At 35.7% G+C, this 12,741-nt stretch overlaps 1 protein-coding gene across 1 annotated transcript in view; it reads right to left on the reverse strand.

The window, feature by feature from the left end:
* Positions 1-10,522, reverse strand: part of fam163aa (family with sequence similarity 163 member Aa) — a 29,959-nt gene extending 19,437 nt beyond the window's left edge. Inside the window, exon 1 of the mRNA XM_052127975.1 lies at positions 10,215-10,522. The gene's annotated coding sequence lies outside the window, so the exon portion shown is untranslated. The remainder of the gene's footprint in view (positions 1-10,214) is intronic.
* Between the last annotated feature and the right edge of the window lie 2,219 nt (positions 10,523-12,741).

Raw genomic sequence — 12,741 nt, forward strand, 5'->3', positions numbered from 1 at the left:
TCCTCCTGGTCAGACTATTGCTCTTAATAGCCTGTTACGTATTTTATATTGATGGGGATAAGCCTAGTACTACACTACATGATTAGAGCTCATCGCCTAAGATGTTTTAAGTCATAACTAGAAGTCTGAACAAATTGTGTGCAGGGCACCTTCTGCAATTTGTTTAGTGCGCTCTTGGCTTTAGGCGCAATATCTATATAATAATGTAACAAAAATTATTGTGACTACATTTATCTGTCGGTTACATGTAGGGATGTCCCGATACCTTATTTGTGTTTCTCACCGATATATTCTATTTCAACCATTTATTTTAATTTTATCATAGAAATGGTGAGTAAACTTTAATAAAATGAAAATCGAACAATTAATTTTCAACATAATTTTGTAGTATTGTTATCAAATTATGTGCTGTTATACAGAACCTCATATTACAAACCAAAACACATCATTGGATTTTTTTGTCATAAAATTTGTGGTTAAAATGTCCAATATAAAAGAGCATCACAGATGCAAGATATTGCTTAAATATATACAATTACTATTGATTTATTGTTATTATTATTATTATTATTATTATTATTATTATTATATGGGTACAATGGGGCTAAAGCCTCTGCTCTGAGTTAAAGGCTCCATTGATTTTATTTTCTCCTAAAAAACACTAAACACCTGTTTGAAACTATACACTGGAAAATGTTCCTGTTCCATGAGATCTTTGCGTGTGCTGTCTATAGGTTGATTTTGAGGCAATTTGATAAATTTTGTTTTATTTAAAAAAAAAATTTGCACATTTACGTGAAATTAACATTTCTATTGAGACAAAATACTAATTTATCATTTTCAGTTTTGTTTAAGGTCATAAAATCAAAATATTTTCAATAACTTTCCAATAAGTGAAAGAATAGCATTTGGGGTAAAATACCTAGACTAAAGGCCCCTTTTAAACACATAGTTTTTTCTTAAGTGGGGCAAATAGATTTGTTATGAAAAATGTTGAAAGTGGGCTCTCATTGACTCACCCAATCATATTAGAGAATAGTTTGTTTATAGAATACTTGAGATGTAATAAAATGCCAAATGTGCTTGAAATGAACAGGAAATGGCTGACTTTTTCTGAAGTAGTTATTTTGAGTAAGTATTATCTTAATTTGTTACTCAAAAACGCATCTTGCCGTCTCAAAATGATTTACATTAGTTAACAAATTGTGCCTTAAAACTATTTCCCCGGTCTATACACAAAATCACTTTAAACCCCCTAGAGGGTTTTTACCCCAAGTGAAGGACTCTTTAACCCCACAATTTTTTACCCCACCTTTTCTTTTTTTTTAATGTAATTTTAATCGAAACAACCTTCCATTATTATTCTTTTTTACACAAATTATGTTGCTCCATAAATTTTCAGTAGAAATAAAGATTTTTTAATACATATTCTGACCAGAAAAAAAGAAAACAATTCCATAAGGGGTGCCTTTAGACCCACTGTACCCTATTATTATTATTATTATTATTGTAAATAGTTGTAGTAGTAAGGTGAATATTATTTAACTACACTGTAGTGATATACTTCTGTCATACTTTTTTCCATTTAAATTTAGCTTTTGTTTTGGCAGCTTTTGTTTTAAAAATGAGGCCCTTTCCATTACTCTGTGTTATTGACATCTCACTATTAGCTTCTCACTTCAGGAAAAGCAGGTGTCTATGTAATCCAATGTGATATTTAAACTGCAAAAAGCTGCAATTTATATAAATAAATACATAAATATGTAGTCTGTATGTACCTTGTGCTAGAAAGTGAATTAGCGCTCTGCTCGCTGTCATCTTCTACAAAAAGAGCTTGAAATGCAAATGATGGTGTTTTCCGTGTATGAACCAAGAAGCTCTAAAAAGGCATGAGCAGCCGGCGTTAGCACAACACTCACACAAGCACTCACATTTGAAGTGCGCAGCACATGCAAACTATGTATTTATCTCATTAAATCATAGCATTTGCAGTTTAATAAATCACACTAGGACATAATTTGTTTTTAATTTGTGCGCTGATGTTTACAGAATGACATGAGCATGTCAGATGGTATTAGTTTTTGTATAGGTGCATTTTTAAAAGCACAAGTACATGAGCACATTATCAGACCCGATTCCGATACCAGTTTCGGGCATCCCTAGTTACATGGTTTGTATTGTTGATAATTGGTTAGGGTTAGGTTTAGGAGTAGAATTGGGTTTGGTTAGGGGGATCTAAAATATTGAAACGATAGAATAAAGTACCTACACTAATATACTGTATACGGCATCCCATATTCAAAGTGAAAAGACAGCCTGATGACAGTACATTTTGTGGAGGATGAGAGTTTAAGAGATTTAATGTGCCTTGCAATTAATAGTAGTTCAATCAATCAGTCAACATCCCACTTAGACTTTGGTAAATGTTTAATGTCACTTTAATTGGTGCTATTTTAGTGAATTTCTGTCTCTGTACTGTGGAGTTTGGAAAATGTTAATAAAGCATTTTTGTTAAATAATGTTCTGTTCTATTGTGGGTTTCGTTCCAAAGAAGGAAATAAATGCATTTTGACAGAAAATAAGTATATAAAGAGTCAAATTTCAGCCCTTTTAAAATCTGAGGTTAATTGAGATTAACTATGAGATTAATCGTGATTAAAAAAAAAAAGTATCTATTGACAGCTCTAATATATATTTGTATAAGTATAATAAAACATTCCAGTTAAACACGCAGTTAAACAGTTTTAATAAACTGTTAAACAGTTTATTAACTCTTAAATAATAAATTCATTTTATTCTAGTAAAAAAACAAAATCTAATCTGACTAAATCAACCTGACCATTATGTTACACCAAAGAAACAAAATGATCAAATAGAAATACTGTAGATCCTTGCGGTAAAAAAACGCTGGTGACCACATTTTTCAATGTAAATTCACTTTTAAAAATATAATTAATTTTATTAGTCACACGTCTTTCCGTTATACAAATTTGCAGGTCAGAGGTCACCAAACTTGCACTCTGGTAAACTTCTTTGCATGTGCCCGGGTTTCTGCTCTCCTATTTTCATGCATATGAATGGAAGTTCATAGAACACAAAAGTCTGATGTGCGCTTTAAGAAGTAAAGGTGGACCAAGCTGCAACAAAGCCTTGAATTGTATGGCAATTAATACTTAAGGGTTTCTTAACTTAAGCGGTTTGTGGGCTTGTAATGCAGAAAACACAGGTATAAAGTATGTAAATGACAATTCATAAACTGGGGATTTACTTAAACCCAGTTACTTCTGGGGGGAATGTCACTTTGAACAAGTGACAGCTACTAAAATGACAGCTATGTTAACACGTCACAGCTGTAAGAAGGACCACGACACGTAGAACCTCTCAGTTCAGCTCAGACATGGACATCAAAACTGTAACCAAGAGGTTTCAACTATTAAAACAAATCCCAGGAAAGGAGTGACTGAATGTTCCAGGCCACCTTAATTAAAAAAAAGTCTTTCCACCATCATTCATTACCATCGTCAACAAGTTTGATCAAATCATTCATCTCTTGTGAATTGACCAAGGTTGAAATAAATCTATGGTGAAGAAATACTCAAATTCTTAATCCTTTTGTCACTTATTTTCTATGGGATTACCTCATAAACAACTAATTCGATATAAACAGCACAGAATTGCAGAGGATTTCTGTCACTATAAAAATGCTCTCCATACCGAGAATGCCTGCAACAGCCTTCGTCTTAGCCTCTCTCTCTCCAGCTGGTCCTGTATATGCCAGTGAGTCTCTGGCTGATTTATGGACGACCAGTATGCACATCCCACCCCAAGGAAAAATCAAGAGACAGCTTCAGATGTCAGGCTATAAAAGCAGCTGCTGACTGGGTTCTTATTCAGCAAATGACACTACACCACTTAATTCTCTGGCATTTATTTGAAGCACAATTAAAATTGTGGGGTGAATTTTATGATTTTTGACAGACAGGAAAGATACAATTTACACAAATGCAAAGAGCTATGGGAATTATTTTATACAAATATAAATATTTATTTTTATAAATAAATATAATAAATACAAAATTAACATGTATAAGTGTTTATTTTATTACAGTTTCATTCCATGTTCCCGTTTTAGGTTATGTGTGCAATTGAGTGTTTTTAAAGCATTACAGATGTTCACAGCACACCTCATAGCTAAAGGCCTACTATATTGAATTATAAATAGTGTTTAAAAATGGCACAGAGTAAAACAATTCTGTTAAGTTGGACTGTGTTCAAAGACTGAATATAGCAGGAAAAATTCAAAAAAATAAATAGATAAATAAACCCACAGAAAAATATATCCCAAACAGGAAACTGTGGTTGAAAGGAAATAATAATAATAATAATAATAATAATAATAATAATAAAAAGCAGTAAAAAAACAGCTTATTCAAAAATGTATGTCATAATGACTAGTAGTGTAAAAAACCCAAATCCAACCAACACAAATGCTGTCATGACCTGCTGCCATGCTAATGATCTAAGCCATTAGAAAAATGAACTTAGTTAATGTTTGTTTGCACAGCATAAGTCATACACAGTGCAAATGTCAATGCGATGAAGTGTGCAAACATTCAACTCAGCAATATTAAACCTCTCTCTTTAGATCGCTCTAGCAATCTTAGACTGATGACTCAGATGTTGTGTGTTCTGTTCACTCATAAACACGTTGTTATTTGTTTTTGATCTGTTCTACACAAGTCAGCAACCAACAGAAACAGCTACAAATCACAATGCTGAGAGATCTCTCTTCAAAAATGCTGTGGGGAGATAGTAAGCTGTGTGTCCTTCTTCATATATTAAAAGGAATCTCTCCTCTACCGCTGTCAGAGCAAATTCTCACTCTGTGAAATGGAGAGGCAGGAGCTCTGATCATTTTTGAATGAATCCCTTCACCGGATACATCCACTGTTAAATTATGCTATGAATATTTTGGTAAGGGGCTCTAACTTTGCACTTGAAATCATGGCTAACCTGCAATTTTAAAGTCAGCCCATTTCAATTATTTAAATATCATTCCTGTAACAATATTTTTCCATCACTGGGCCATTTAGCCAGGTAGTGAAGGAAGGACCCCCCACCCCCCACCCACACCCTTCAAAGCGCACTCATCTCTACGGTGTATAGAGAGAATATATTTATGTCTAAAACTGGGACAGCAGCATGGATTTAAAATATGAACAGAAAAAGGTAGAATAACTCCATTCTGTTTTCTTTGACAAAGACTATAACTAAAATCCTGCCCATAATGAGCTTAAGAAATAATTTGTTCCAGCATGTTACAGCAGACTGTTAGAATCAGAAGGTTATATATTATAATTCTACATATGAATAAAAGCCTAAAGGACAGACCTAAAATTGCCATTATTTTTTATATCTACAAGTAAATATGGAAGCCTATGGAAGAAAAAGTGCTTTGGTAATAATAATTATGAGATAATAAGGCCTTGTTCAGACTGTCATTAAAAATCTGATTGTTTTGCATAATCAGATTGTATCCAGACAGATGTGTTTTTGATAGGCTGGACAGCAAAAAAAGATGAAATCAGATTTTTCCGAATCTGATTCAAACCACATCGGGAGTTGGTTTCAAATGCGATTGAAATCAAATTTTTTAAGATGCGTCTCAGTCCGGATGCTCTGGCTACTCAATTCGGATTTCAAATGGTCTTTTGCGTCACTCTTAACGTGACATATAACGATGAAGTCAAAAATTGGTGACTGCAGCACAGAACATCACAATATTTACCAGTCTCGTCCGTCGCTGAGTTTTGCTTGTGCGACAGAGGAATTCTGCACAGTGACTGGACAGGGCTTATTTGGAGAGCGAGATGATGCACCTCCATTTTTCCCGCATCTGTTTTGAAAGCACTGTCATGTGGGTACGCCTACGTCGTTACCAAAGCAACCCATGCAGATAGGTTGGTTATGTCTGAACGCACAAATCTGATTTGGTCACTTGCAATGAATAGTGCGGACAGTCGGCCTGAAAAGATCTGATTTGAGAAAGAATTATTATTTGCCTACAGTCTAAAACATAGTAAAGTCATATTTTTGAGATCAAAAATGCTCAAGTTTTAGAAAGTCATAATTATGAGACAATTATAAGATAAAGAGTAAAAATTGTGAGATAAAAAGTCAAAATTATGAAACAGTAACTCGCCCGGGGCATTACACTGACTCACACCACAACAACAAACGCACAACAACAATTATGTGTCAATGATCAAGTGATGGGGAAAGGACCTCTTAATGCTAATTGTTTTACAAAACAAGCCTAGATGTGACTTGTTTTCATAAATCAAGTACTTTTCAGCCTCTGTATGGTGCAATTTAATTACTACAGAAGCACGTCAAGTCTTAACTATCATGAAAACACAGAATGAGACTGTAGTGCTTTTCATGTGGAGTTCAAAGTGGCGCATGACGCTGTTGTGGAATCCCACAAATCGTGAAAGCAGTTTCATGACAGCTGTACCAAAGCGGATAGCCAAAGTCAGCGGGCGAATTAATATTGTGGAAGATTAAAGTTTAAGAGATTTAATGCCCATTGTAATGAATATGCAAACTACGGGGGGACTAGTTCTTTGATTAGTCAACCTCCTACTTACAGGTGAAACTCGAAAAATTAGAATATCGTGCAAAAGTTCATTAATTTCAGTAATTCAACTTAAAAGGTGAAACTAATATATTATATAGACTCATTACAAGCAAAGTAAGATATTTCAAGCCTTTATTTGATATAATTTTGATGATTATGGCTTATAGCTTATGAAAACCCCAAATTCAGAATCTCAGAAAATTAGAATATTACATGAAATCAATAAAAAAAAAAGAATTTTAAATACAGAAATGTCGGCCCTCTGAAAAGTATAATCATGCATATGTACTCAGTACTTGGTTTGGGCCCCTTTTGCATTAATTACTGCCTCAATGCGGCGTGGCATGGATGCTATCAGCCTGTGGCACTGCTGAGGTGTTATGGAAGACCAAGATGCTTCAATAGCGGCCTTCAGCTCTTCTGCATTGTTTGGTCTCATGTCTCTCATCTTTCTCTTAGCAATGCCCCATAGATTCTCTATGGGGTTCAGGTCAGGCGAGTTTGCTGGCCAATCAAGCACAGTAATACCATGGTCATTGAACCAGGTTTTGGTACTTTTGGCAGTGTGGGCAGGTGCCAAGTCCTGCTGGAAAATGAAGTCAGCATCTCCATAAAGCTTGTCTGCTGAAGGAAGCATGAAGTGCTCTAAAATGTCCCAGTAGACGGCTGCGTCGACTCTGGACTTAATAAAGCACAGTGGACCAACACCAGCCTATGACATGGCTCCCCAAACCAACACAGACTGTGGAAACTTCACACTGGACTTCAAGCATCTTGGATTGTGTGCCTCTCCATTCTTCCTCCAGACTCTGGGACCTTGGTTTCCAAATGAGATGCAAAATTTGCTCTCATCAGAAAAGAGGACTTTGGACCACTGAGCAACAGACCAGTTCTTTTTTCTTTAGCCCAGGTAAGACGTTTGACATTTGAAGCCCATGTCCAGGACCCGTCTGTGTGTGGTGGCTCTTGATGCAGTAAATCCAGCCTCAGTCCACTCCTTGTGAAGCTCCCCACACATTTGAATGGCCTTTTCCTGACAATCCTCTCCAGGCTACGGTCATCCCTGCTGCTTGTGCACCTTTTTCTTCCACACTTTTCCCTTCCACTTAACTTTCTATTAATGTGCTTTGATACAGCACTTTGAGAACATCCAACTTCTTTTGCAATTACCTTTTGAGGCTTTCCCTCCTTGTGGAGGGTGTCAATGATGGTTTTCTGCACAACTGTCAGGTCAGCAGTCTTCCCCATGATTGTGAATTCAACTGAACCAGACTGAGAGACCATTTAAAGGCTCAGGAACCCTTTGCAGGTGTTTAGCTGATTAGAGTGTTACACTTTGAGCCTACAATACTGAACCTTTTCACAATATTCTAATTTTCTGAGATTCTGAATTTGGGGTTTTCATAAGCTGTAAGCCATAATCATCAAAATTATATCAAATAAAGGCTTGAAATATCTTACTTTGCTTGTAATGAGTCTATATAATATATTAGTTTCACCTTTTAAGTTGAATTACTGAAATAAATGAACTTTTGCACGATATTCTAATTTTTCGAGTTTCACCTGTAGACTTTTGGTAAGGTTTAATGTTACTTGAATTAGTGCTATTTTAGTGCATTTTTATCTTTATACAATTGAAGGCTTTGTTTGGAATGGATGGTGGATGCCACGGAGAATAGCATGAAGCCTCCACATGCGCAATGTCTCTGTGGTAACACGCTCAACAAGAAACTTGATAAGATGTGCGGATTGACGGTCTCAGACACGGCGGCAACTGAGACTTGTCCTCCGCCACCCAGATTGAAGAGAGTCACTATGCCACCACGAGGACTTGGAGCACATTGGGAATTGGGCATTCCCAATTGGGGAGAAAAAGGAGGGAAAATCAGAAAAAAATAAAAATAAAACATCATTGTTACTATATTGTTTGTTTCCCAAGAAGGAAATAAATGCAATTTGTCAGGAAAAGAAGTATGAATAGAATCAAATTACTTTTAAAATCAGTACTTTCAAAATCTGTGATTAACTATGAAAATGATACAATTAATCACGATTAAAAAAAATTAACAATTGACAGCACTACTTTTTATACAATAATTATGACTTTTAATCTCAGAATTATTACTTAATATCTCAGAATTATAAGTTTTTATTTCATATATGGCTTTGCATCTCATAATAATGATTTATAGCGGACACGGACTTCCATAAGAAATTACCTAATGACAGAACAAATATTGAAGGTCTTCTTGTCCATCCCTAGCTTCCACAAAGTGCCATAATTATTATATATATATATATATATATATATACACACATACACACAGATATATATTTATTATTGTGATGGTAAATCTTTTGTATAGAGAAGAATAAAATAAATTGGCAATTTTTCCAGTTAAATGCTTCAAACACCTTAAAGTTGATCAATACGATACAGTGGATCCAAACTATCTTTCACCACACAGGTACATAACATTTTCTCTTTACCAAAGTAAAGTAGCATTACATAATGCCCAAGTATATGGGCCAAAGTCCTTGAGCTGCAGGCAATAGCATTGCTTGAGACAGTGACAAGGCTCTACAACCACAGAATCGTTCTCAGTAAAGCCCTTGATGGGATCTTCGCTGTCAAGACAACTCACAGTGGAATAGGCTTGAAAAACAAACTACTTTGTGGTTTACCATAGCCTGACTGAAACAAACATGCTCCCTCAAGCAGTACATCTGCCAGGAGCACACTGCTGGAGATCTAACAATGTAAATCCAGCAAAACAAACAGTTGAAAATCAGTTCCAAACACACCAGGCCCCCCTTGGCAGATCGAGCATCACTGGCCTAGAAATCATGTCTCTACTAAAGCAGCATCTGTGTATGTGTCCTGTCTGCTAGAAACAGACAGCATATGCTTTTCCCTGTGGAAAACATGACTTCTTTGCCAAAAGCAAGGAAACGGCTTGCATGAGACATCTGACTACTGTCATTTTCAAATATTTTACAATAATACAAAATAAACAAGACATACAAAATTAAAAATTAAAAGTGGACACTTTTTATGCTAATATTTTGCTTTGTGCTCTTTGAATAGTGAGCCCAAATGTCCTTTTCACACATCTTGCATGCTTGCTTTAGGGGATAGATTGAGTGAGTGAGAGAGAGAGAGAGAGAGAGAGAGAGAGAGAGAGAGAGAGAGAGACCATGATTACTAGATAGATAGATAGATAGATAGATAGATAGATAGATAGATAGATAGATAGATAGAATAATGAGCAACAAGAATATATGCATGCAAATAGCATCCAACTTGATCCAGATCCAGATCCAGACACAAATTGGAATTTTGATTTACACTTATACACATATTAGGCAAAATTACCCAAATCAAACCATATAAAAACAAGTGCATATCTACTCATTTAGATGGGCATTGCAATTACCTTTAAAGCCTGACCCTCTTTCTCCCAAATTTTTTGAAAAGCAGAATGCAGGGTTATTATTCCAAATGCCTGCTGTCGCTTAGTAGGCTAGTGAACACTACTACTGTCTGTGTCGATCTGACCAGGGTTGTACGAACCTTTGTTTCGTTAGTAGAAATCCACCGTCCACTGCAAAGCGAGCTTTTCTTATCTAAAGGTATAGCTGTCACATTATCATTTGTTGCGGCTGCAATTCCGTATCCCTCTCCGTTCAGGCGTGTTTATGGTGTGAGAGACAATATAACATCTCCGGGCTCGCAAATTAATGAGTGGCATTACACAGATTGCGGATCGGAAACAGCCGGTATGTTCAAGTGTTAACAACGTATAGCACCGACTGTCTCTGAGGAGGACGCAACAGCCTGTACGATGATGCTGCACGCGCAGAAGGGGTCAGGAGAGAAACCCACACCTTTCTAGACGTTAAATGAGAGGAAAGCATCTAGCGCTAGCGTAAAGCATACGTCACGTTTCTCATGACCACCTTCCTGAGAATGTAAAAAGTATAGTGACAGCATTCACGCGACACTTGACTTTATATTTGGGAAACAAGCATGTGGCTTTATTATAGTCAAGTAAGTACACAAACATGAGCTTATAGACATAGTTCACCCCAAAATGAAAATGATCTCGTCATTTACTCACCCTAATGCAATCCCAGATGAATATGACTTCCTTAATTCAGCAGAACACAAACAAAGATTTTTAGAAAAATATCTCAGTAGGTGCTCTTCACAATACAAGTGAATGGTGATCAGACCGTTGTAGCTCAAAAAAACACATAAAGGAAACACAGAAGTAATCTATAAGACTCCAGTGGTTAAATTAATATCTTCAGAAGCAATATAATAGGTGTGGGGTCCTTTTATACTCTAAATCTCCACTTTCACTTTTACATTTGAAAGTCACATGTGGTGCCTGTTTAGTTTCACTTTTACATCTGAAGAGGAGATTGAGAGTAAAAAAGAAATTAAATATTGATCTGTTTCTCACTCATACCTATTATATCCCTTCTTGGATTACATATGGATTACTTTTCTGTTTTCTTTATGTGATTTTTGGAGCTACAAAAGGTCTGATCACCATTCACTTGCATGGTATAGACTTACAGAGCTGAGATATATTTCTAAAAACCTTTGTTTGTGATCTGCTGAAGAAAGAAAGTCATACACATCTGGGATGGCATGAGGTAGAGTAAATGATGAGAGAATTTTAATTTTTGGGTTAACTATCCCTTTAACTATCCCTTTAACAAATAACAATTTTACAGTTAATAGGTTAAAGGAATAGTTCACCCAAAAATGAAAATTTTGAAATAATTTACTCACCCTCATGCTTTCACAGACTTTCTTTCTTCTGCAGAACACAAATGAAGAGTTTTAGATGAATACCTCAGCTCTGTTGGTCCTCACAATGGTGACCAGAACTTTGAAGCTCCAAAAAGCATATACAGGCAGTATACAAGTAATCCATAAATTACCTTACAAAAATGTATTATTGTTTTATGCAGTAATAGTAATAGTATCACCATGGTATTTTGTAGTAAAATCATAGTAAGCACAAAATTATAAACAGTTGCTATATTAACGGCATATTACTGTAGTAAACCATGATTAATTGCATTACAACTATGGCTTCTGCAATAAAATATGGTTGCAACAATATTAATATAGTAAAACTATGGTTAATGTTGCCCAGATGAAACCTTTCTCTCATCTTCCAGAATGACACAGACCAAATCTCTGCAAGGAAATCAACCTTAAGATTCTTTTTTTTCCCCCTCCACTGTTATAACTAGTTATAAATAAATATTAACAGTGAAGACAGGAAAAATGATAGGGAAAAGTGGTGAATTTAACCCGGGATATCTGCTTGATAAAAGCACACCTACAACATCTTTACACATTACACCATTGAATTGTCATTTGTGGGTGCAGTTTGTCTTGAATTTCTTTGCAAGGTGAGTTTGGAGACCTCCCCATACAATGACATCTTACTGCCCTCCTCACCATTAGCAGCCGGATGTGCAAATAAGCTGAGCAGCAGGTGCTATGTATACATAATATAGCCAATTTACTGTGTCTTTAGTGAGATCAATGAGCAAAATCTCAAAATTCAAGTCAAGAACTCTGGGAAAAAGTGTATGCTCTAAAAATGAAGGGAGATTTATGACTTTTCCATTAAATCAAGACAAAACCTTGGGCCCACATGCTCAAAGACAATCTAATCATCAACTCTAGCTCTCCCTTTTGAAGTCACTTGCATGCACATTTACGTGAGCTCACACAAACACACACAGCAAGGTGCCATGTCATTGTCAGATTTGATTATGACACCTGGCAGGGAATTGTTGCATAAATCAGAATTGTACCAGCATAGGGAACTCATAACAACACTGAATCAGGAGATTAAGAGCTTGCTGGACTCATCAATGTCAATGTTTTAATGTAATTAAATGTTTGAGTGCTTAGCTACCATATTTGTTATTTGACATATTTCAAATAAAACACTTCACATTACATGGGAATGCCCTTCCTTTTTCCAGACTGTCATTAGACTCTTCAAATGCAGGAATTATTACATTAAAATGCCATCTCAGTGAGCATGAGAAGTTGGATTTAATTT

This window comes from Xyrauchen texanus, chromosome 6, assembly GCF_025860055.1.
Source record: "Xyrauchen texanus isolate HMW12.3.18 chromosome 6, RBS_HiC_50CHRs, whole genome shotgun sequence".
Taxonomy (NCBI): domain Eukaryota; kingdom Metazoa; phylum Chordata; class Actinopteri; order Cypriniformes; family Catostomidae; genus Xyrauchen; species Xyrauchen texanus.